This window comes from Typopeltis vanoorti, chromosome 21 (genome assembly GCF_054136105.1).
Source record: "Typopeltis vanoorti isolate ZY-2024b chromosome 21, IOZ_Tvanoo_1.0, whole genome shotgun sequence".
In the NCBI taxonomy this organism is placed as follows: domain Eukaryota; kingdom Metazoa; phylum Arthropoda; class Arachnida; order Uropygi; family Thelyphonidae; genus Typopeltis; species Typopeltis vanoorti.
In genome coordinates this window covers 40733093-40760975 of record NC_143569.1, presented here as the reverse complement: position 1 = coordinate 40760975, position 27883 = coordinate 40733093, and the positions used below count along the sequence as shown (strand labels likewise).

The window sequence follows — 27883 nt, the reverse complement described above, 5'->3', positions numbered from 1 at the left end:
ATTATTACTTCCATGATTAATTCCTATTAATTGCATAATTAATAGGAATTAATTACATAATTAATCACATTAATTATGTAATTAATGGGTAATCTTTAAAAGCAATGAGTTCATCTGTTGTTCCTGGCCATATGATGAATATATCGTCTACATAGTGTAGCCATATTTTTGGTTTTTTATGATAATTGTTTAAAGCATTATTTTCAAAGTTTTCCATAAATAGGTTAGCTAAAGCCGGAGAGAGGGAAGAGCCCATAGCCAATCCTTCCTTTTGTTCCCAAAATTTGTCTTGATCATGAATAAAGTATTATTTATACAATGTTTATAAAGATCTACGATGTCCAGAGGGAAAAAATCATCTTCATTGTTGATTCTGGCTTATAATGTGCTTCACATTTCCATATCTTTTAGGTTAAAGCTTTTTTTTTTTTTTTTAATCAAAGTTCAGGAAACATTTAGGATTTTCTAAAGTCACATTTCATATAGCTCCTATATTAGATAATAAGTAAATATATCTGTACACCAGAGGTAAAGGGCACTATGTCCAATTTTTTTTTTTTTTTTTACACATCAGAAGTAAACGACTACTTGTCCACTTAGTGCTCTTTATCTCGATACCATGATGGCACATAGTGCCCTTTCCAACTGGCTAATCCACTTATTATTACACACAGGAGATAGTGCTTTCCACAACTGAAAAGAGAGCGAAACAAAACATTAAAATATACCTAAAACTCAATTCCATAAAAAAATGGACAGTGCCCTTTACCTGCGGTATACAGATATAGGTTTCATGGTAATAAAGCTTCTGATCCTATGCTGACCAGAATAAACAAATAAATAAAACTTTTAATAAAATAAAAGTACTAAATACATTTTTTTTTACATTTCAATGATTATTATTCAGATATACATTCAGATATTTTAGAAGGTAAAAGATAAAATGTTTCATAATTTAAGCCAAGAGTAATGAGATTGGAAAATAATGCTAAAGGCAAAGTAATAAATGAGAATAAAAATATATCAAATAGCAGGATTAAATCATGAATAAAGAAAATTATAATGACAATAAATTACACAACTATGAATTTTAAGAGAATAAGACTAAAAATTAAGTAGTGCATATTAAGCCAGTAACATAATGAATAACAAATTCAACAAATTCGTCATTCTTCATTTATCACACATACAATAATAATAATAATAAATAACGATGGCCAGTACACCATCATGTTACTGGCTAATGTATTATACTATGGGGTTTATGTATTTAATTCTTAACCTCTTAAAATCCATAGTTTTGTTAAATTTGTTGTCTTCATAATTTGCTTTACTATGTGATACATCTTTATGCTCATTTATTAGATTCTTCGCCCTCAATACTATTTTCCAATCTCATTATTTTCAGCTAAGTATCAAGTTCCATCTCAATACTACATCTTTACTTGGAAAACTCAAATAAACCTTAGAGATGATGTACCCTTTGAAATATAAAAACAAAAATAATTAATTAATAAACTATTAACTTATAGCCTACAAGTTAGCTACATTCAGTAAACATGTTGTTTTAGTTTTTAATCACACAGAATGTAGTGTACATCATCTCTAAGGTTTATTTGAGTTTTCCAATATAGTCCCTATAAATATGTATAGCACTTTTGTCTTGGTTTATATAACATTATACCTTTTTTTTTTCTGGTATGGGTATAGAAAGCTAAACAAGATTTGTCTTTTTTTTTAGTTCTTCAATGTCTTTTTATGTGTGTGTTTATCCAATTTCTTCCAAATGCCCTGTTTAGTCTACATAACTATGCTGCATGCATTCTAAATTTTGCATATTGTTTCTTTTTTGAAGGCTAGCAGCAAGTTTGGTGTATGAGCGGTATCCTCTAAGTTTGATAGCTTTTATGGTAAAGATGCATCCTTTCTGTCTGCAATCTGGGTAGGAAAGGAAGGGAGGAGGAAAAGAGAGGAGAAAAAGAGAGCATTTTTGTAGCTGTGGTCTAAGTGCTGATTAATCTCATGTCTTGGTTCCTGTCTTAATATCGCACAAACATCCTGAATCCAGATGCATGTACATTAAGAATTCTATCAAGATGTTCTTTACTTGTTTCGAATTCATGCTCTCTATCTTTTCTACATTACCTGATATGGCATTTGGCCATATCCCCAAGGATTCTGATGACTTGTTTTTTTTGGGGGGGGAAAAGTGACAGGAGTGCTGCAGCATACAGGTACCTCCTTGTGTTTATCTTTTTCACAGACAATGTGACATTTATCAGTAATTTATATTTGTAACAATGTAATTTGTATTATATTTCTGAAGAAGCCAATAATGAGAATCAAATAACTAGTTGAATAATTAAACAAGTTACTTAAAAAAATACACACACAAAAGCAACTTATTCCATCAGTATAAGAACTAAGGAACCATCCCTGATAGGTTCCTTAGTTCTTAACTACAGACGGAGCATGATCTAAGTTAAGAACTAAGGAACCTATCAGGGATGAGCCAAGGATGTTGTCATCCAGCTGTATTTTGCTTCTCTGTCATGCCATTAAATGTTCATGGAGGTAATAATGAAATATTATATGATATGAGAATATACAAGAATCTTCTTGCAGGCATAGATGCTTGTGATTGTTTTTAGATATTACATGAATTTCATCACCTAATGTAAGACCATCATTGTACTAAATGAAGATCTTAAAGTAGCTTGAAAATTCCATGCTGGTGTGTCTAGAGCAGGGTTTCTGCAAATCCTTAGCCCACCCATGTACAAACATACTATAGGTAAGATTGACAAAAATAGTGACAAATAATAAACTATTTGGACTGAATAGGATATCAAGATATATTTAAGGGAATATACAAATGAACTAATAATGGCTATTCTTTGGTTGGTTCAAGGAGTTAGAAATGGAAAGGTCCCAAAAGAGTCCTAACACATAAAAGAAGATAGTTAAATATTAACATTTACTGTTCTTTTATTCACCCTTATTAATGTTCTTGTGTTATTGACCAACTTGTATTTCTGGATAATAATAATGAGGATTATAGAGATATTAGAACTAAAACATAGGACTGTAAAAATGATAAAAATAATCTTAATGAAGGACAGCATAGGTTTCTTGATGATGTCTTGTTATAAACATGGTTACGTTTGACAATAGCACAACAACAGTACTGCACAGGAGAAATGCTCATACAGGCATGTGATATTTCTCAATTTTGCATATGTTTCACACAATAACTTAGTAAAGGAGGATGTGCCCCCCCCCTCAGGACTGATTTCTCTCTCTCACACACACACACACTCTCTTCTAGGATACAAGATAGTGACAAATCATCACTGACATTTAATAAGTACAATGACTCCTCTTTGACATGCCATGGCAACTTTGTATGTTGGAGTCAATGAGTCTGTATGACCAAATCAAATGTCTTATCAAACCCGCCTATGCAAATATGTTTCAAGTGTTTATATATATGTGTTAAAGATACCAAGCAATTTTATAAACTTGGTTTTAATCGTTTTTCCCAAGTAAGTAAACAGACAAGTAAGTTGAGTTTGCGCCTGAACTATGTTCAAGTCTGAGGCAACTCGTGGTCAAGGTGGAGTAAGCTCCGATCACTTTCCCTTAGTATCTCCCCTAATGCAAAGCACATCCCCTTGCAGAGATGTATGATGCTATGCATTAAAGGAAATGGCCACTACCCAGACCAGTTTCGACCTTTATTGAATGTTCAAGTACAGGTCAAACTCCAAAAACTCAGTGTTGCTCACCTTAGTAACAGGCTCATCCCGCCACTGAAAACTATCAGAACTTGGCTCTACATTGTGGCAGGCTCACCCCACCACCAGGCAGAGCTGTTCATTTGCTCATATCTCATCCGAGGGGTAACAGCAACACGATGCCTCGGTTAACTTCACGGGCTACAGCATTACCATTCATTACCCCCCACCCAGGACCTGGGTGACAGCAACAGCCAAGCCTCAGTTCAAACTTCATGAGCTACAGCATTGCCATTCATCACCCAAGCTTCCAACCGGTTTCGATCTTTACTGAGGTCTTGTCAGTGGGAGCCAGACCCAGAGATGCCAAGGTAAGTCATGCAGAGCTTATAAATTTTACCTATACAAGTTGCCCCAAGGTGTTTTGACCTTATTAAATAAATATCTCAGGATGACAGAAAGACGTAGAAAGTTTTTTACCTTGGGTATACTATACGTCAAAGATACAAAGCAATTTTATAAACTTGGTTTTAATCCTTTTTCCCAAGTAAGCAAACAGACAAGTAAGTCGAGTTTGTGCCTGAACTATGTTCAGGTCTGAGGCAACTCGTGGTAAAGGTGGAGTAAGTTCCGATTACTTTCCCTAAATATCTCCCCTAATGCAAAACACATCCCCTTGTGGAGATGAATACAGTGGTATTTCACAAGGCTCTGTTCTTAGTTCATTGTTGTTGTTTAATCTGGATATTAATGATATTGGAGACAATTTACAGAGTGCTATTCAGTTTGTCAACCTTGGCATCTCTGGATCTGGCTCCCAATGACGAGACCTCAATAAAGGTCTGGGTAGTGGTCGAAACTGGTCTGGGTAGTGGCCCTTTCCTTTAATGCATAGCTTTTATGTCATTGTATACTTAAATATTTTACCTCTATTGTTCTCCTTGTGCCTACCGAGATCTAGCTTCTAAACTGACTTTCTGGGGCCGTTTCTCTCTTCGAGCTATTGATGAAATTTATTTGTTAATGCATTCTTTTAAGCTTGGATTATACTCTTATATAAAGATTAAACTTCAAAGTTCCCTCCCTTTTTCTTTTTCCAAAATTTTCAAAATGTCCTGATTGCTGAGCATGAGACCGAAGACCAACTCACGGTATTTGATCCAGTTCTTTAATTTCTTTGGATCAAGCACATCCTACCGGCTGCGCCATTACCTCATTGTTTTCTTAAATATTTTACCTCTATTGTTCTCCTTGTGCCTACTGAGATCTGGCTTCTAAACTGACTTTCTGGGGCCGTTTCTCTCTTCGAGCTCTGACGAAATTTATTTGTTAATGCTGCGCCAGTCAGAACTCTATGATAGAAATTCTTATCCGAAGAAACTTTCCCAGAATTCAAGTAATACCTTATGTAGATTAAGTAGTTAGATAGATTGAGTTCTCAATATACAGCCATGGCATTGACAATCTAAACTCCCCCTTTTACCTCTAAACATAGGTTCAATATTTTCGTGAGTGGTAAAATTCAATCTCTTACTCAGACAAACTCAGGTATACATGGAAAAACATATTTATTATTTATCTAAGAACATTACCATTTAAACAACACATGTAATCAAGCAAATCAAGGTTAATATAATACTAAAATACAAGTAAAGCAGGGTATAATAATCAAACAGACAGGCTATTCAAACACACTCATGAGAACGTGATGTTCATCTATATTACAAACGTGGATGTCGGTATTAAACTAGATTGCTGCTACTAACGACCCATACACATTAAACTTAGTCTAGACAGCTTATGAAAGTAGACTACCAGTCCAATTCGATTAACATAATACAGGAAATTGTCTCAAGATTTTCTCTCTTCTTTTCTAAACTCTGTCCATTTTACACCTTCATCACCAATAGATAACACATAAAAAAGAAGATTTGTACATTACCACCGTGTTAGACGATTTCTCGATCCTTCCGTCTGTTCTTTGTTATAGATTGTCCCTCTGTACGATGGATTGCCACCACATGGGAGTCACGTACTCGTCCCAAATTAGCCACTTGTTTCTTCTGGGCTTACGAACTTTTCGCGTTGCCATTTCTAACATGATTTACCTTCAAAGGAATCATTTGCTGCTTTCTCATCAGTTAGATCCACACCGATGGTCTAAAACTCGAACACTGCTTTATTTTCTTCGATTCGCATTGCTCAGCAACGGGAAACACGTTGCTGCTTTTCCGGGTATCAGTCATGCTGATCTGCTCGGGAACTTCGAGCAGAAGACCCACGGGGAGAGCACACGCAACCGGGGAACACCACGGGAACCAAGAGAAAAACGTAAAAAGAAGCAAAAAGGAGATCCACTCTCAACGATGTGAATCCGTTTTAAACCCCATTATAGCACCCTCTTTCCGCACTCCAAACTTGTCTACGACGCTCTCCCATTTGCTGTCACCGAGTGACATCACCTACCTGCTGTATGTGCATCGCTTTTTTCGGGGAATGCGAATTTCTTGTGCCTTCCATGAATGCCTACTCATCGCTCATTACGTTATCTTTGGTGGTCAAACTGCAACCTTTGAACTTTTGTTCGCACAATGATACATGACCTTGTAATGGCATATTTTAACATTGATGTTTTTGACAAATTAAGATTCCGTCTATTTTAGACAATAACCTTAAACAGTACAATTTAATATTTATTTCCTCCTTTGATTTCATTTTAATTTAAGATTCAACCTCTTCTTTTATATTTTAATTCCTTTCTAAGCAAAGTTAATATCTGCATCTTCACATATTATGTCTGTTTTGCCAAGAGCACAAGTGTGCTTTTGCTTGATATTGTTCTCTTGTTAAATCTTGAATGGAGCAGTTCTATTCTTGATAGAGCCATCATTTAAGATCTAACACTTCATACATCTCTGCAAGGGGATGTGCTTTGTATTAGGGGTGATACTAAGGGAAAGTGATCAGAGTTTACTCCACCTTTACCACGAGTTGCGTCAGACCTGAACATAGTTCGGGCGCAAACTTGACTTACTTGTCTGTTTGCTTACTTGAGAAAAAGGATTAAAACCAAGTTTATAAAATTGCTTGGTATCTTTAACATATAGTATACCCAAGGTAAAAAACTTTCTACATATATATGTTATGTAGAAATAAATTAAATTAAATTAATTAAACAAGAATAACGAATTAATGAAATGTTGAAAAACTTGCTTATACTTAACTATGAAGACAGCACATGAATTCAGCATGTCAGCAGAGGGAAGAAAGCTATAAAGTAAATTAACCTGAGAGTGAAATAAGTGCAGTTTGACAATAATAACAGGCAGAGCCTGTGAGTGTATGGGGGAGGGCTGTACCACCATCTCAGTTACTAATTCAATCAGGTGGTACAGAGCAAGTTGAGCAGCACATCTACAACTTAAGCTGAACTGTCTTCTGTTAACCTTGATGGAATGCAAGTTCAGGGGCTGTTGTGTATCATAATCAGCTGTAGTGTATAAACTAGCTTATTACTACTGTAAAGTGACTACTAGTGTGAATTTTTCCCTACACCAATATCAGAGAAGGATTTCAAGGATGTCCAGCAGTAAATGGGGGCCTGTGCAAGAGCATTAGTACATATTATAACAGAGTCAAGATCTTGTTTTTAGAAATATTCGATAAAAAAAAAAATTGCTATCGATTCTGGATATTTCTCTTGGAAGCACAAAATTTATAAACGGATAGAGAGTACCTCTATGGGTTCTCCCCTCTCATCCCACCCATTGCAAATTTTTTTTATGGACTATTTTAAATATATGCTATTTCCTGAAAAATAATAGTTATGAGTCTTGATTTATGATTTATCTTGATTTATGGAGAGCAGTATCCGAATTGAAATATTGTTTAGATACTTCAATAAGGATTTAAATTACTGACAATAATGTTTTCATGTTAGAAGCTTAATAGAGTGAAACAGCACTGAGAAAGGATTAAAAATAATGTTTAATTCTTTCAATATTTCATCTTAGTCACTGAGTGAGGGAGTACAATACGAAACTTGTAATACATACATAATGGCAACACAAAAGTAGCTAGGATGTCCTCTGTGGGCACCTGTTGGTGGCCTAACTAGATCTCAAAGTCAGAGCCGGCGCTAGGGTCTTTGCTGCCCGCATGCAATTTCTATCTAAGCGTCGCTGTAACGATCCGGGCGTGTGTGGTTCTTTTACTATAATAAATATTTAAATAATTTAAAATTTCTTAAATAAATTTTGACAGAACAGCTACATGTTGGTTCGCTAAATGTAACGAACCGGGGGTGTTGACTAGGCAGGATAATCGTTAAAAACCCGAATATTAAAAAAATTCTCAAAAGTTAAAATTTGATAAAGTCACTTAACTTTAATAGTTGAATATAATGATACAGGAATTATAGCCTTCTCACCGACCCGAATCGCTAACAAAATTAAAATGAATTTTAATTAAAGTTAAAAGTTATTTGAATTAAAGTTTCAAAAATTCTTGCATTTTACAAGTTACTAAATTCTTAGTAACTTGTAAAAATTGTTTAATATTTTTTATAAGTGGAACTATCTTTTAGGAAAATAAAAGAAACTCAAGATAGATGAGAAAATAAGAAAAGAATTCAGAAATAATTAGAACATTTAATATAAGTATTCAAAAAATGATATCTTTACAGAATAACAGAAAATAAATTAAATAACATAAATATACTTGAATTTTTTTTTATTAAAATTTTGGGGGTTTTGATTTCATATTAACAAAATTAGAAATAATGGTCTTAACGTCTAATTCTGCACATATATCATTTTCAATAGCTATTAACGCCAAACTAACAAGCCTTTTTTGTGACATACTTGTTCTTAAATTAGGTTTTAATCAATTTCAACTTGGAAAAGGAATGTTCACCGCAGGCTACACTAGCAGGTAAGGTTAACAGTATTCTTAAAGCAATTGAAAAGTTAGGGAAAGATAAATTATTGGATACAGTAAAATTAAGAATATTGAAAGGCTTTTGAATATTTAAATTATCCTTCCGAAAAATATCCCAGAAAGCACATAACTCGTCATATAGTTCTATTGCATTTATGTCTTTATTGTCGCCGTTCTTCAAGAGAATTTCTAAATCATCACAATTTTTTCGTAAAACTTTGTTATTAATTTGTAGTAACCTATACAAGAAATTGAAATTATCATAATATGTTTTTAGTTGTTCAAAACGTTCTATTAACGATATTAACAACACAACATCTAGAAATGTATAAAACACATTCACTCTAAATTTATCTTCTGGCGATTGTGGCATTTCATCGTGATGCTCGTAGTCAAATTGTCGTGTCTTCTTTCGTCGTCAAACTTCCGTACCAGTTTTAAATTCTTGTTCTTCATCCACCTCTTCCCTCAGTTCTTTTGCCATTTATAGAACTTCTTTAAAATTTGTATCTGATCGATACTCTTGTAAGAATATTTTTAAATTTTCGACAGATTCTAAAGTAACTGCAATGTTCATATTTTTGTCTCGAAGCATTTTACTCACAGGATTTATTCTGTTAAGTAAATCATGCCAAGTGATAAGAGAGCAAACAAATTTGTAATCCTTTATTTTAACGCATAATGTTTGTGCTTCATGCTGAGTTTCTTTATTAAAATTTTCATTATTTAAATTTTCAAAACGTGCATCGTAAATTTCTCCTAACTGATATCGTAGAGGGTGGATTGCATTAATTTTACTTTCCCATCGAGTTTCTGATGGCTGTTTCAATGTTAATTTTTTTTACGACTTTAAAAGGATTGACCAATGTTTGTAAGAGAATGAAAAGAAATTGTATATTTCTTGAATAATTGCAAAGAAACTAATTGTATCTGCATTCACTTTGGCTGCATCGTTCAGGATTAAATTTAGAGTATGAGCAGCACACACTTTTTAAGAAAAAGCTCGAGGATTTTTGTTGAAAAGCAAATTTTGGAGCCCATATTTTTTCCCTTTCATATTTGCCCTATTATCATACCCTTGACCTCGCACGTCTTCAATGGGAATGTTCCATTTTTCCAGTTGTTCCATTATTATTGCACATAAACCACGTCCTGTGGATCTCATATATCTGCAAAACCTAAAAAGTTTTCCTGATCTTGAGAATTCCATTGTCACAGTAAACAAAGCGAATAATAATGGTCATTTGTACTGTTTTACTTGCATCAGGTGTGCAGTTTAAAATTATGGAATAATATTTAGATTTTCGAATTGATAATAAAACTCTATCCTGATTGCGTTACTTAAAGTTTCTAATATTTCATTTTGACTGTCTTTACTCAAATAGTGTACTCTATTGTTTCGTTGTAGGGCCCTTTCAACATGATTTTCCATAACAGGATCAAACTTCGCAAACAGTTTGACTAATTTTAAAAAATTGCTGTTATTCCTTTCATATAATTTATCAGATGATCCACGAAAAGCTAAATTTTGGCTACCAAGGAATTTTATCATTTCAATCAAGCATTCTAACACACTCGTCCAATGTTTTTTTTTTTTTCATTTCATACATGCTTTGAGTCTGGCAATCAATACTAGTTTTGTTTTTTAAATTTTTATCAAGTTCCTTCCATTTTAAGAAACTTTTCATGTGAGTTAAACTAGTCTCATGTCTATGCAAAGTTGTACTTACATTTCTCCAAACGTTATAACCTTCTACAAGACCTTGATTCAGTAGGTGCAAAAAGTTTGCAACAAAATCAAAAAACAGAATTTAAAGTTTCAAAATGAAACTTTAAATTCTGAGCCATGTTCTTGGCACGAGCTCCCCATTTTCCATTTTTCTATTATAATACATGGTGCCAAATTTAAGACCATATGCATCTCTGGGATATATTATATTTTTCTTTTGAACAGGTCACATTTCAATTAAAACAACTCGTAATTTTTCATCAATATTTCCCCATTCACCTGGATCTTCTAAATTTACAGAGATTAACAATGTGTTAGTTTCGTGGTCAACTACAACTAAATCTTCTAACTGTTTTTCACTTAAATCATGCATCTTGTTATCTTGTTGAATAGTACTTTCATGAAAACTGGATGATGTGCACGGTTCTTCAACTCAGATTTCTGATGTATCGAGCTGGTTACAATCTGCATCAGTATATTTTAATATTTTAACAAATTTATTAACAGCTCCAGTTTGTTTCTTAATATCTGCTTCTTTTGCAGCATGATGTGCAATCCGGATAATTTTTTTTAAATTTTTAAATTCATTTCTATTTTATACCCACAAGAAATTATTACACAACACGACACAGAGACGAAATAATAGTCCGCACTGTCAGTAGCCTACTGAGATGCGTACCATATTACTCAACACGACACAGACGAAATAATAGTCTGCACTGCGCTACTGTCAATAGCCAACTGAGATACGTACCATATCACTGGTTAACTAGTAACAAATGTATAATAAAATTAGTTTAATCCTTTATCCAAGTGTGAGCAAACAAAGTTTGCACCTGAAAGTATCTTCAGGACTGGGTTATGGTGGTACAACACCAGGGCAACTCGTTGCAAAGGTGGAGCAAGGTACCAACACTCCTATCTCAGTATCTCCTATAATGCAAAACACATCTCCTTGCAGATATGTCTAATGTTATGCATTAAGGGAAGGGCCACTACCCAGACTAGTTTCGACCTTTATTGAGGTCTCTTCAGTGGGAGCTAGGCCCAAGTAGAGATACCAGGCAGAAGCATTAGCAGGTCATCTCTACCTATAGGAGTTGCCAAATGGTGTGCCACCCTTTTTTTAATAAATTACTCTGGATTTAGAGAAAGATGTTGAAAGTTTATTTTTCAACTAGCAACAAATGTTTTGTACGAAAATTCGTTTCTGCGCATAAAAGCCGTTCACCGTTTCACTTTAGATAGACTGCAGTAGACACAACATTCTGCAGGCAAGCATTTAGCCCTCTCACTGCAAAATTGTAAACAGCTGGCTGTTCAAAGAGGCGGCGATATACAATTTTTTTTAAATTTTTATTCGGTGTATCAGGCCTTATTTATTTTAATATTGATCATTCTAAGAATTTTTTGTTTTATGATAAAAATTTTGTTTCTTAAAAATGAACTTATGAACCGTGCCCCTGCGGCGGCACCCCCTTCGTAGTAGCGCCCGCATGCATCGCATGCCCGCTTCCAACAGCCCTGCTCAAAGTATCAGTGTTACCAGAAGAATCATCCCTTATGTCCAAGGCACTTCAGGAAAAATAACCAGAATCTTAAAGAAATACAATCTCTGCATGGCATTCAAGTCCTACTGGAAGCTTGCTACCCTTATACATTCTACTAAAGATCAGCTCCTTCCCTCCTCCTTTCTCTCTATCTTTGTGCCTGGAGCATATAAAGTGCTCTGTTTCTGCATGTTGGCCTACTATGGACAGATCAGCCGACATCTGCATTGAAGAACACAAAAAATACATCTGCAGTCATAACTATAGTCAACCGGACCATGCAAACTATGCTTTAGATCCAGCTCATAGAATCAATTGGAAAAAGACTACCATGCTCAACTGCAGTAAATTTAGAAGAGAAAGACTATTTTTGAAATCTGCAGCTGCTCTTAGAAATTTACTAATTTAAATAAATATGGCTTCATTAAACTCAAAATATGTGAAACACTAATACTTTGAGATCCCAGTTCCCAGTTCCCAGCCTACATCCTAGGCCTCCCACAGAGGACATCCCACCTAGTTTTGTGTTACTTATGTATGTATTACAAGCTTTATATTATACTCCCTCAGTGACTAAGATGAAATATTGGAAAAATTAAACATTATTTTTAATCCTTTCTCAGTGCTGTTTCACTCTATTAAGCTTCTAACATGAAAATTATTGTCAGTAATTTAAATCTGAACTGAAGTATCTAAACAATACTTCAATTCAGATACTGCTCTCCATAAATCAAGATATCAACACACCCACATGATATACGTGTGTCACATGACTAACATCACCAGAAGTGATCTTGTTGGTGCTTTACATTATGTTCATTAAGGCGTTTGTTTCTAATATCTGAAATGGTGCGTTGTTAGTTTTCCCCTGAAGGCTATTGTTTTAAGTGGTTCTTGGTAGTGGTGTTTCTAGAAATGTGTTTGTTGTATTGTGATTATATATAGTTTGTTGATTTTAATCAGTTTTTGTTTTCCTAGGGGTGATGAGATAGTGTTTCTTCACATTTTTTTCATAAGTTTTTTAAATAAAGAGTCAAAAGACTTCACTTTGGCAATGCAAAATTATATAAATTAAGTGGATAAGTTTTTTTTGTTTTTTTTAGCAAATTAAATTTGTTGAGGAATTTTCAAGGAATTAGATAAAATGGCTAACATTATGAAAAAAGGAAGAGTCATTCCTTATTGGAGATAAAGAAAATAATAGCAGAGTAGGCAATGATTGCTAGATATACAGAAATGTTGTGGGAAAATTTAGAGAAAAAGAGCAAAGCTAATAATAATAATAAGTGCCTGCTTGATTTCTGTTCAGGACATGGATTGGTTATTATTAACACTATGTTCCAACATAAAGATGTGAACAAATTCAAATGGAGAGAAGATGCAAGAAATAAGAAAGGTCTTATTAAGTTATTGTTAACAGGGATATCTTCATGCTGATTCAGAACAAGACTGTAATATGTGTGTGCTACTATTTCTTGTTATTTATAAAGCTTGCTTGGTTACTGCGCCTTTGAAATACCGTTATTCTAATTAGCAGTGCATGCTTTTTCTCTCGTAACCTTTCTTGCTTATACTACTGTGTACTATGTTTATCTACTTTCCGCACTACGAGTCTTATGCCTATGGATACTAGAAAATTTATTTTATTGAGACTGCGCCACTAATATCTTTAACTGGCATAAAACTCAGTAATATGGCCATTGATTTCTCTCCCTCTTTCTCTAACACAAATTCCTTCAGTAAAACTTTACACAAACAGTCGTGGTCTATTTGCACTTAACTATACAATTCGGCTATCTCACTTGGTTTCCCACTCACAAGTCCGATAATTTTTTTAGGAACAGTGCATTGTGAAATAAACAATCAGGCGGCACTCTATTGACATATAATTAAAACACATTTATTTACATTAAATAAGCGATAGGGAGGTTTCTTTTCTCTACCTATCCTTTGTACTTTTGGTATAAAGAAACAAACTTTCCCTTTTCAATATTAAATGACTATACAATATATATATAATTACTCTGTTACTTCTCTGTTTAAAAAAATTAAATTTCCGAGACTAAATTACTCAAAGAGATTAGCTAGCTATGGCAAGTTATCTTACAATTAATATTCCAGTTAACAACTGAGAGGACTTTAGAGATTAGCTAGTTATTGCAAGTTATCTTACAATTTATATTCCAGTTAACAACAATTCAAAGGACTCTCTTATTACTATTTCTTATCAGTCCATCTATGACATATGTCCAAGATTACAAAAAAAATGTACATTAAAGGTTGGACACGCTTACGAAGGCTCTTTGTCATTACACCTTCCATAGGGCCTGCATCATAATTTCTATGGTTCTTCTTTCATCTCAGGATTGCTTCAGGGAGCATTTAGCCGGAGTATTAGTAGTTCTTGGACTGCAATTTTCCCAGTAATCAAAAGCTCAGGCAAGAAGTTTCAGCATACAGGCTTGAAGATCATTCTGCGGCTTTTGGTTTCGGTTGACTTCCCAATTTTTTCCCTCTGGCGTGGGTTTGCCATAAAGTCTGTTTCTCTGGGTCAGTATGCTTCTGATTTTCTGCCGACTGCCTCTGGCTCTCTTCAGTAACAGCACTTCACCTCTTCTGCTTCAGCAACTGGACCTCGCCTCCTCTCAACTGCCTCTGGTTCTCTGCCGAAAACTGCCCACGATATTTGGTTCAGTCCTCTTTTATTTTCGCTTTTTCGGGACCTTGCACCAAGGGTTGTAAACCCCGAAGAAATCGGCAGTTCTCCTTGATCCTTTTGTTAAGGTCAGCCCATTCTTTTTTCTCTTCTATGCACTCTATTTTCTTTGCCTTGTCAGGCAGCGGAAACTTCTCTGAAACTAGCGGACCTCTTTGATACTAGCTTTGAAGGTGTTCATGCGCAGAGCTTACAAACAACTTTCTCACACACTTAATCGTAAACAACTTTCTTGAGCTCTTATACATATATAAAGTTCTGATGGCAAGGCATTGCCTTTATTTTTGACATTCTAGAAACTTTAGTTTAAACAGTAAATACAATCAATTCCCATAGGGTTATTTACATTAATATTTAACATAAAATACATAGAGACAAACAAGGTTATTTTTGTAACATTCTCATGAGACTTGACCTCTGTAAAAATTGCTGTAAAGCACTTTGGTTTTTCTAAGCTACATTGAGTTTTACAAGACTATACAGAGGATATGAAATTGGACATGATCACCATTTAGTTTTAAGATTGATAAATATTGAAAAGAATGTGCAAGAAATTTTAAAAAAGAATCAAAGTCGAGCAGCTTTCAGAGGTGAACTGTAGACTCAAGTACATAAACATTATTCAGAGAAAAATGAGAACCAAACCTTGGAAATTCAATATGTGACAAACCATGAAGAAAGCAATTTATTCAGCCAGAGTATGTGGTGAGGTTGTCTGCAAGAATAGAAAATTAGAACTCCATGGTGGACACAAGAACTTAAAGAGGCAGTCAAGGAAAAGAAAAAGTGCATTGAAAGTTCCAGGAAATAAGTTGGCTTGTACTCTGAGAGAATATCAAAAGGTGTGTTGATGTTCATGTTTCTTGGTAATTGCATTCATTCCTAGTACCGGCTTTTAGATATTAGTACTGGTATGGCTGTTTTTTTTAATTTCCTATGATGTGTTGGTTTCATCGACTTTAAAACATACGTTGTTTATCAAATTAGGTGCTTCATTTAAGTTATAAATATTATTATTGTTTTGTTTTGAGTTTAGTGCATCAGTGTTTGATGATGGAAAAAACATGTTTAATAATCTGCAAAGAGGAGGACATGGTTCCTGGTGAAGAAACATCTGCTAATTAATTTTTACTACCATACTTGCACTTTTCCCAAGGCAGGTGAAGCCCAAGGGACTTGAGTGCTCTAGGGTCCCTCCCTCATTGTTTGGAGCTCTTAAATTGGCCCTAATATTCAGGGCTTCAGCTAGAGCCTCGTGCACCTTTGCATAAGTACGACCCTAGAAGTGATAAAATACAACTAATGACAACATTATATTAGTTATATTTCATCAGTACTTTAGCAGCATTAAATGTGACTAGAAAAGTAAAACAAGAATTTACAGAATGTAATATAACAATTTTTAGTTACTAAGATATATCAGATAGTATAATAAATTTTTTCTTTTTATTTCTATGTTTTTATTGCTTGAATTTATATAGTCAAAAAAATGCTAAGTACAGTTCAGAATAAACTCAGAAAACTTCATATTAATTCTTCATAAGAAAAACTGACACAAATCATTTAAGTATTATAAAAGGTAATGAATCAAGGATCATTGCCAGAAAAAGAAAAATGAGAAAATAATAATATAAAATATAATCAATCTTGTTGCATTGTTTTTATTAGTGCTTTATTTTTTGTAATGCGATGTTTTTTGTTCTTATTTTCGAACAAACTGCCAGTTCACTAGAACAACCCTCAGGTTGTTAACTGCAGGTAATGGTGAATGGTTCCTTTCATCAGATTTTTTTTTATTAATACTGGTGTATTGCAGGGCTTGGTGATGTCACCTGCATTCTCCTCCCATATATCAATGATCTTGTCTAACATCCAATCCTAGTCATAGTTGCTAATGACAGTATTATTCAGTCCTTATTTTTTCATTTTCAAAACCTTGTAGTGCGTACATAGTTCATAATTACTTTAACTAGTGTCTTAAAAAGGGATGGTAGCAGACACTGAACTGGCCATTATTATCCCTCCACTTTCCTCTAATCACATAGGAATATGAGCAGTTGGTGGTCAGCACCCATATATAGTTCAAATTCCAAACTAACTGAGTCAACTTCTTGTCCTCCGCCTTCATTCCCTACACCTCTATTCTTTGGAACAGTCTTCTCCACACTTGCTTTCCCCCCAATAATTACAACCTTCAGGTCTTTAAAAAACAACACTTCAACAAATTCCTTTTTTTCTTCTAACCATGCGTCTCTGTTCTACTCACAATACTGTCATGTCACAGCATCTTAGGATCTCTTGTGTACAGGAATGATACAAAAAACAGTCTTTTTTGTAGGATAATAGGTACTAAATTAAAAGATTTTAGAAGTTGTGTTATGAATAAAGATATAAAGAGCGGATGTTTTATATGGAAAGTGAAAAGCACTGCCATAAGAGATGGTGAATGCAGCAACTAGGGCTGGAGATAAACATTTTGTTTTCACCTGAGGAAAATATGACCTCAGCTGATGAGGTCATATTTTCCTCTTCTACAAAAACTACCAAAAAAAATCTCTAAAAATATCAAATATTCTTCAAAAAAAAAAAAATAATCAAACACTGATACATGTTTATATTATTCTTTGCCATGACTATGACTATTCTGCCAGTTCTGACAACAATATTAATTAACAGACTATTTTCAATTAGTGTTATGACTGTATGGAGAATATATAAATAACTGGTAAGTTCTATATTCATGGCATTTTCATTGGTGGCACAAAACAAAAAATACTGATACTGCAATTAATAGAATGAAATTAATACAGTAACCAAAACAATCCGACTGCTGCTTACTCTGCCAGGTTGTGCCAGCAATGAGTCCACACACAGTAGTTTGCAGGGGGGGGGTTACTGTCCGAGGCTACACTTGGAATGAAGCTTGGGTACTCCATACGTGGGAGTGATGATTCCTCAAGACTTCACCCCACTGCATATCCCTGCTCTTTAAATTTTCCATTACTTTACTCACAACCATAATCAACAAAACAAAAACTTCAGTCACTGGGTTTAAAAAAAATCTTCTACAAAAACTACCAAAAAAATCTCAAAAATGGTTCGAAAAATAAAATAATAATGAATGAAATCTCAAAATTCCATGCAATGAAAAAAAAAAAAAAATCACTCTGAGCTAATTAACATTAGAAGTCTTAATTCTAACATCAATGATGTGTGCCATTACCTACAGGCATCCAAACTTGCCATGCTATTTATTACTGAACCACTGGCACCTTCTGCAACATCACACCTCAACTTTCCTCATTACATCATCCATGGTGCCTTTCATAAGAAGGGCAGGATTCTCAGCCAAAGTTACTGGACCTGGAATCCCCTTTAGATGATCTGTTTCGCCTCAAGATTTCTTGGCTGAATTTAGCATACTACCCAAAGCTGCAGTCAAAAATTCTACCCTCTCATTCAGCTTACACAGCTAATAACAACTGCAAAAAAAAAAAATATTAACAAATCCAAAGTAGACTTTGCAAGGGTCCAAATGCACCAAGTTTACCCCATTCAAGCAGCAGTCCAGCCTTCTACTCTCACAGCAAGGTGTGGAATGTAACTAATGTCCTTCCACGTTTCCATCTCTCACATCCTAATGTTACCTTTTTACCATCTCCCAAAGGCAAGGCAGATCCTCTTGACATTGGCTTTTCCCTCCAACTCTTGTATGAACAACCAAGGCAGATCTCCTTCTGCTATTCCACAAACTATCTGCAGTATGACTTCTGTGAAAGTTTGCCAGAAGGTATCAGAAGAATACTCAGTATCTTTGATACCCAAGTCTCCAAGCATGATGGTATTCCTCCAGTTGTACTTAATGTTTATGCTCTAGAGTTCACACCCATCCTGTATCATCTGTTCCAGCTATCATATTCATCTGGGTCAACTGCTTGAAAGCAAACTTTTATCCAGCCTGTTCCCAAAAAGAAAGATAAAAGTCAACCAGGCAACTATATCACCCTATTGCTCTGACCTAAATATTCTCACAGTTAACAGAAAAAGACATCAAAACCCAACTGTTTGACTCATTAGAGACTCACTAATAACTTAGTAATCACCAATAAGAATTCTGTCATTCCTGTTCCATTGCAGATCTCCTTAACAACTCACCCACCTTTGGATGCCGGCGATTGAAAAGGTTGGAAAACCTCAAGTGGTCATTCTTAATATTTCAAAGGCATTCACAATTGAGTCTGGTATTGTGGCCTTCTTATCAAGCTACCATTTCATGGTATTTCTCCTTCCCTTTGTGAATGGATTGCCAGCTTCCTCTCTGACTGCTAACTACAGGTCATGATAGATGGTTTCCTTTCATTAGTTTTTTGGTTAATGCTTGTATATATCCCAGGTAGGTACACCTGCATTAACCAAAAACAGTGCTGACTAGCACTCTTATATATCAATGATGTTCTCTCCCTAACATCTAATCCTATTCAGAGCTTTGCTGGGAACAGTACTCAACTTCTCTTTTTCATTTTCAAAACATTACAACACTCAAGTAACTCATGATTCAAGATCATCTTTAACCAATGCCTTAAACGCTGACCTCTTGCCATTCTCAAGTGATACAAGGACAACCTAGTGAATTTTAATGCAACCAAACTACAATACCGTTTCATTTTCAAGACGAAAGACCATGCCCCTCCCTCTTGACAATATTCCTCTTGCCAATGAACCAGTTTTATCTTCTTCGATTAACTCTCACATCTACACTAGCATAAGCACAGGTCCATGGCTTCTTCAGCCTCCAAAAAAGGTCTATATTCTTGAATATATTGTGCCCACATTTTTGGGGTGATGAACCTAAAATGCTTGATTGTATACAGAAGCAAGCAATTTGCTTGATGATCCCTCCCTCACTGACTCCCTTTAGTCACTTTCCAAATAGTTACTCTGTTTTTGTATTATGTCCCTTCTATAGGTATTTCCATGGGTGCTTCTCCACTTAAATAGCTACTACCATCCATCCACTTTCATCAACCACATATGAACTTGAGCAGCTGCCAGTCAAGAACCTATAAACACATTATCAGTGTTTTTTTTTTGTGTGTGGGGTGGGGTGCATGTGCAGTCTGAGAATGAAGTTTATTGGCATTTTTCGTGAGTTGCAGTTGTTTGGGAATACTTCATGAGAAAAGCTGTTTGAGTTCTTCTTTTAAAGGAGCCAACAGAAAGTGGAAGAATGATGGTTGCCAGTCTAGCAGACTGACCCAATGCCCCTATAGACAGGGTGTTGAAACATTGTATAAATGAGAGATATTGAAGTGAGTCTGTGAGGGAGGAATCATATATGAGCTGAATTGAGATTTTGTTAGGAGGATTTAGGTGCACCACTCCAAACAAGTAAGTGATAGTCTAAAGATGGTTTGGAATTTGTATAAGGTTGTAGATGAGTGGGTGTAAAATAGCATCTTGAACAGAAAATAATACTTAGTTTTTTTTTTGGATGCTGAGGAAACTAATGATGTGATGTATTTATACCATGAGATGCTGGATATAAATGTTAGCGTCCAAGTAGAGAGATCCGATCCTGTCTGGTGATTTGCACATTACAGAGGGTTAAGGAAAGCTAAGTTGAGATCTCATTTGCAAAAGAAAGGCAAGACTGATTTGGTGACATTGAAAGTAACCATATTGTTTTCACTCCACTGAAGGATGGTATGCAAATCAGTGTTTAAGGCACTGGTTGAAGATGATATTGAAACTTGGAATGCCTGGGCACTGCATTGTGTGTGAGCAAAACTGTGAATAGGATTGGTGATGATTGAAAGTAGGACAATTATGTACAGGAGAAAGAGAATAGGTGACAGAATAGAGTCCTGAGGCACTCCTGCATTTGTGGCAAAACTTGAAGAGATGGAGCCTACTGCTCAGTATAGACTTGCCCTATAGGTGTCATAGAAAATTGTCCTAGGCAGTGTCATGTAATAATAATAATATATTGTATAAAATCAATGCTTTTCATTTTTGATTTCAAACTTCTCCAATAAAGATGGGTAAATCTTGATATAAATTCCTGAAAGGAAACAGTAATGTGAGGAAGTTCAATTATCTTAAGGATGCATGATTTATAAAATATCATTTTTTAACTATTTTAAGCTGTATTATAGTTCAAAGAGCATATATATTTTTGTACTGTGATTTTAAAAAAAAGAAGTCTCCCAATACTATGCGGGGAGGAAAACGCATCTCCCACTTCTTTTGGATCTGTCATATCCAAAAGGATGATTATTCAATACGTTTATTGCCTATTCGTTCATATCTCTTTTGCGAATAGGCAATTCATCTTCTGATTTAAAAAAAAAAAAAAAAAAAAAAAAACGGAGTTTATCCAGAGCATGTCGTTTCTCAGCCTATATACCTAAAACTGCCACGAATCGTTATGCGGAAGTTGAATCTATGGGTAAAAATAGTAACAATAACAAACTGCCAAATATGATGATTACTTGGGTACCTAGGTAGTAAAGATAACTATACTCTGAAAGCAACTAAGAAGCAAATTTAACTTAAATTAAAACAAAACTAAGAGCTGTGAAAATGCTGGCACACAATAAACCTGCAAAATAAATATTTCGCATATTAAACTCCCGTGAATACGGTCCAATTTAGCTACATATAAAGGTAAATATGCTTACCTTATAGATGGATAGCTAATGCATGGTGAAATGCGGAAATAAGATAAATAGTGGAGAGTATTCAGAGGTCGTCAAAATACAAAATGACAAGCTGATATTATACGTGTGCTCCTTACACCTAGACCGCTTTAGATACAAATAGAGATCTCACTTCTCCTGTAAGCAAATCTCATTCCTGGATCTACTGGTTTAGCAAGCTGCAAGTTTCCGGCAGTTACTAAGGCTACCATGCTACCCTCTAGTGTTACAGAAATTATGTAAGAATTAAAATAAAAAAAAATCAATGCTCTCATTGTTTTTCAAAAAAAAAAAAAAAAGGTGGGGAGGAATAGACACTATACTATTTATGCAGTTAAATCCATTTTTGATAAGTTCCAAACAACTCAAAGACAAAGACATATTGCTTTCAAAACTACTTGATGTAATATTAAAAACATAAACAACACATACTTTATGATTTCATTTGAGATAAGCTCTCTCTGAAATCTGAATATATCTCTAGCTTTTACATAGAGCTCAAAAGCAGAAAATAAATTGGTGATATTATTTATCTGCAATCTTGCTGTAACGTCAGTGTAATCTTAATTATGTTTGGTTCTAATGCTGAGCATTATGACTTTGCATGCCGTCCAAAGTTGGTATCGTAAAGAATTTTACTGTTCCCAGCAAAATTTTCTGAATTTCAATTTTAAAAGTTATGTAATAAATCAACAGCTCTAGTTGCAACAAATCATCAGGGGGTTGCTGCATCTAGCTTCAAAATTCAACTTAGTGATAATTAAGCTGACGACATAGATGACAATATGGGGACAAAAATACAGTTTGAATTGAAGTCGTCCATATTGGAACATATGAACTTTACAAATGAATGACAAAGGTTAAAAGTCCGATGTAAATATTATTATTATTATTAATATTATTATTATTTGACACCTCCGGGGAGTTCAAAGACTCATCGAGGGAGAGCGTGCCAACAGCATCGAACGATTGAACCCTTCCAACTACTAACCGTGCTCAAACTTACTTAACTGAGCCATTAGTAGCAGAGGCTCTACCAATCGACCAACCTTTGCGGGCATTATAGGCTATAGGCTAAGGAGTTCTTGTACGACGCAAATATGGCTAGAAACAATCATAACTAAAAGCTTAAATGAAGCAAATCGGCTTTAGAGCTGATTTATTTCCTTTAAAGCACAGCCTTTATCATTACAGTGAAGCTTAGTTGCAAATTGCCAAAGATGTAGCATTCAGCATGAAATATCCTATTGGAACAAAAACGTTTCAATAGGATATTGAAACGATAGGATATTCTTAGACTCAAAGAAACATAAAGAAGTATGGCTCTGGAAAATAACATCTCCAAAAGTTTATAAATTCAGGCAGTTCCCGACTTACGTAAATTCAGTCTTACACGATTATCCTGAAAGGGCTATAATGGGCTACAAAATAGTAAATTATAAAAATTTTACTTAACTCGCCTATGTTTTTCGCATGCCATCTAATGACTGTCTTCTGTAAGGTATGCACTCCATATGCCTACTCTTTTCTAAGTCCTGCTTTCAACACAGAAATTATATTTTTAATGTTTTAGTGCAGCAATGAGTGCTATATATTTTAAGTGGTTTCCTGATGCCCCTCTGCAAAGTGAAATAGATGATGTATTAGTCTATTATCTAGAGACTTATGAAGAGAAGAAATAAGCCACTGTTCAGTGATCAGATAAAAGTTTCACCGGCCTGATAGTTGTTTCGAACTGTTGGTTCCCTGCAGAAACTAGGCTGAAACCTAGAGGGCAAATCATCTGTCGGGAAAGTGAAACCTTTATCAAATGCACTAATAAAAGGTGAGGAGTATAGGGAAGCGTGTGCAGCGTTCGTCTTCTTTTAACAGTGCAAGCTAAGGCAACTCTGATGCCGATGATTATATTGCCATTAGTTCTCTGGTCAAATTTACGAAACTTTCATAGTTTCTACATACATTAACTTTGAAATAATAAGGGATCGTTAATATTCACGTCTGTACACATTACATCGCCGAAATGAAGCCGTATGACTCTTTCTTTATTCTTCTTCTTCTTCTCCAGCTTGCCCCATTTAAGTGGGGTCGCTGTTAATGATGAGTCTCCTCCACATCCTCCTGTCTTGGGCTATCACCACATCCAAGTTCTTCATCCTCAAGTCCTCTTCTACCAGCTCCTTCCATCTCTTCTTTGGCCGCCCACGCTTCCTCCTTCCTTGCACATTCATCTGCATGACCTTTCTTCCCACATATTCGTCCTCACTCCTCTCCACATGACCAAACCATTTCAACTTTGCCTCCTGTATCTTCGCTCCTAAGTTCGTAACTTTCACTGTTCCACCCACATAGTCATTTCTCAGACGATCCTTTCTGGTCACACCGCACATCCACCTAAGCATTCTCATCTCTGCTACCTCCATCCTGCTGATGTTATTTTTCCTTAGGGGCACAGTTTCCACAGCAGATATAGCTGGCCTCATTACTGTCCTATAGATGTTGCTTTTCAGATTGATTGGCACCCTCTCATCGCATAGCACTCCAGCCATCTCTCTCCAGTAACTGGAGTCCAGTTCCTCAACCTGCTTCTATCCTGCATCCCACTTTCCTCCTCCATCTTCTTCCACTGTTGAACCTAAGTATCCAAAGTCCCTCACCTTCCTGATGACATTTCCTTCCGGCTCCAGATCTGTCTCCTGGCCACCGTCCACTTTGCAACATATATACTCTATCTTACTTCTGCTCAGTCTCATACCTCTCTCTTCCAGTACTTTCCACTTTAGCTGCCACTTCTTCTCTTGAATCTGTATACACAGCAAGATATCATCTGCATACAACATTGTCCAAGGACCGTCTTCTCTCACCTCCTTCGTCACCACTTCTATCACAATATTAAACAGAAACGGACTTAATGCTGACCCTTGATGCAAGCCAACTCTTGTCTTCACATTTCTGTACATCTACTGCACCAACCTGACATATTTCTCCGGTACTTTCTTCTCCCTCAGACACCTCCAGATTTCTTGCCTTGGCACTCTATCGTATGCTTTCTCCAGATCAATAAATACCAGATGTAGCTCTTGTTGTTTCTCTCGAAACTTTTCCATCATCTGTCATAACCCAAAGATAGCATCTGTAGTTGATCTACCAGGCATGAAGCCAAATTGTGCCTTTGCAATCTCCACCTCCTTCCTAAATCTTCCATCAAGAACTCTTTCTAGAATTTTCGTTGTATTTCTAGGATTTTATTAATGTAATAACATTTTAATTGTACATTGTACACAAATCTGAACATATACAGGGTGATTATAATTAAAGTTCACATTTTGAAAGGCTATAACTGCTCAGCGGAACGATTTAACATTTAACATGATTACTCGTAGGTGTGTTCGAATGGAATTTTATTTTGCGCAAAAACTATCCCTAGTTCTAATAGTTGCTACTAAGGCGATACATGGCTGCCTTCTGTAAGGTATACACCCCATCAGAGAAAAGAGCAATACATTCCTGGTATGCAGAGAACCGCTGCCACTATACCATTTATGCAAATGACAAATTTCCCCAGTGATGTATACTTTGAAAGAGGCTTCGATAAAAGCTGGTAAGTACAGAATCGTCAGTTCATTGCATGTGAGCAGACAACGTGTTAAAGCACAATGTCACCATTACCGAGGGATCGTCCACTTTCCGTGATTCTTTTAACAAAATAACAGCTGTGCTTTAACAGCATTGCAAAAGTTCAGAACATTAAACGGATTCAAAACACGTCCTATGACCGCAAATCGTTCACGCAAAATGATCCAGAAATTTGTAGAGGTTTCTTAGATATCAAAATTGGCGCAGCACGGAAGCCAATCGAACGGCAGACAGTGGAGGAAGTAGACATATCATTAGAGAAAGACAGAGTGGCAAAGTCAGGAAGCAGCAAATTTCAGCATGGCATATTGAATGGTCTTTACCCAAATCCGTAAGTACGGTTCACAAAGTTGTAAGGCAAATTCTGAGCTATTTTCCTTAAGAGATTTCCCACGTTCAGCAATTGCTTAATCCTTAAAGGGATGCACGAAAAACATTTGTCCTGCAGTATCTTGCTCAGACTAAACTGAAGAACGACTAGTAATGGAACATTTTCTGGACTGACGAAGCCTGCCTCCATCTGGACGGTGCTGTGAATATGCACAATTGCAGAATTTGGGCAACCGCAAACTCACACGTCGGTCCACAGATTCCGCTTCATACCAGAAGGTCAACATTTAGTGTAGTTTCCAGCGAAATTCATTATCGCACCTTTCTTTTTCCAGGAGTTTGGTCCTGCTTGTCTCTTTACCTGCACTGGTCATGGAGAGCGATATGTATCTCTCTTAGCCAATCAGGTGATTCCAGCACTTAAACAGCATCGATGCTTAGATTCAAGTTTTTATGCAGGATGGTGTCCCTCCTCACATCGTCACCCATGTCAAGTGGTTGCTTCAAACACATTTTACCGAGTGCAGAATCACCAGCCGCCATTTTTACAACATGGCCAGAGCACTTGCCAGATCTGAACCCCTGCGACTTTTGGCTGTGGGGATATCTCAAAGACGTTGTCTATCGTGGGCACATAGCGAAATTAGTGGATCTCAAGACCAGCATTGCATGCGATATCCACAACATTTCGAGTGAAACTCCACGTTCTGTGGTTGAGCATGCGATTTTGCGATTTCAGCATGTTGCCGACAATGGAAAACGGAATATCGACCATGTTGTTGTTGTGTAACCACACAACGCGCTGTATATACCCTACATTTTGTGACGTTTTGAATTACCCACTACAGTACTACTACAGCGCCATGTATCACCCTAGGGGAAACTTTAGGAACTAATTGATTTTTGCGCAAAATAAAATTTCATTGCCGCACACATCATCATGTTAAATATTAAATCGTTCCGCTGAGTGAGTAGTTGCACAATTACAGCCTTTCCAAATGCTCAATTTAATTATAATCATCTTGGATATCAAGGATTTTATAATATTTTATAATAATAAATAATATATAATAATATTATTTATTATTTTAAAATGATAAACATAATATATTATAAAAAAAATTATCATCCTCCAACACCTTTTATTTCTCTTATACGGTGTAAGCCGTTTGAATGCTATCTAGCTTTTGAAGACTGAGTGGGAACAATCAGTGATACCATTCTGAGATGGAAGTGCAGGGTGGAACTGCAAGTCTTACCACAGTGGACGACCCACCATACTCACCCAACATGACCATAGGGTGCTACGAAGGATAATATGTGAAAACTACTATTCGTCGGCCGACACATTGAATGTGGAGTTTCGGCCATCGACTGGAACACAAATCTGCACAAAAATATTCACAAACGAGGTTTAGTTCATAACATGGGTTTCCATGGTAAGACAGCAATATGCAAATTCCACATTACCCGAACTAACATGCAGCGTCTTCTTCAGTGGGGAAAAAAGCATGAACAGTGGGATGTGGAAGATTGGAAAGCTGCGTTATGGAGCGACGAATCACGCTACACCCTGTACTAAGCAGATGGGAGGATGTGGATGTGGCGGATTCCCGGATACCACAGTGTGTAACCACAACTATGAAATTCGGAGGTGGTGGAATGTGATGGTATGGTCCCATTTTCCCTAGTTTGGTCTCAGACCTCTGTTTGTGGTGCCATAAACACTGAACTCCTAGATGCATCTGAACATTCTAGACAATGCAATGATTCCTACTTTGTGGCGTTTCTACGGAACTGACCATTGTCTCTTTCATTGAATATTGAATTGAATAATTGTGAGATTAACTGGAGCATAGGGTAAGTTCAAGGGACATCTGCCCCACAACAGCACGGGTCCTCATTACATGCCTAGAGAGAGAGAATGCTCCAAATTCCCATTGATCGCTATCGTAAGCTTGTGGAGAGTATACCCCGTTGGATTGCTGCAGTCATCACAGCAAAAGGAGATCCTACCCTGTTATTAAGGTGGCCGCCATGGCTGTTTGTTTCTCACACTATGGTATTCGTTGACTTCTTTCCAAGCTGCACACAGTGACTCTCTTCAAGTGTAAATCATTTTATCAATTACAATCAATTATTACTTTGCAATATTTATATGCTGGGAAATCTTCATCCTCGTTATATGTGAACACTCTTCGCTCTTATAAGTGATCAGATGATTTTTCATTTCTTATAGTCTTCAGCAGTTCTTAATATCATAGTTACTTCATCATGCATTTCTACACATATGGCTATTAAAGTCTCCTCTTATAATAACAACTTCATTCTTTGCAAAAAGCTCATCTAATGAGTTCAAAACTTCATGCCACTACTATTATCCAAATCTGCCTCTAGTGTATAAACATGTAAATACTTATTACATTCACATATTTTTCCAGTATCAACTTTACGGTCATCAGCCTTAGAGCATTACACATTTTCACATTCAATACTCTCTCTCTCTCTCTCTCCAACATACTATAACCCACAACATATTTTGAATTACTCTT

General features: G+C 35.8%; 1 protein-coding gene across 1 annotated transcript in view; it reads right to left on the bottom strand.

The window, feature by feature from the left end:
• Positions 1-21491, bottom strand: part of SelR (methionine sulfoxide reductase SelR) — a 54519-nt gene extending 33028 nt beyond the window's left edge. The window contains exon 1 of the mRNA XM_090411363.1: positions 21351-21491. The gene's annotated coding sequence lies outside the window, so the exon portion shown is untranslated. The remainder of the gene's footprint in view (positions 1-21350) is intronic.
• Between the last annotated feature and the right edge of the window lie 6392 nt (positions 21492-27883).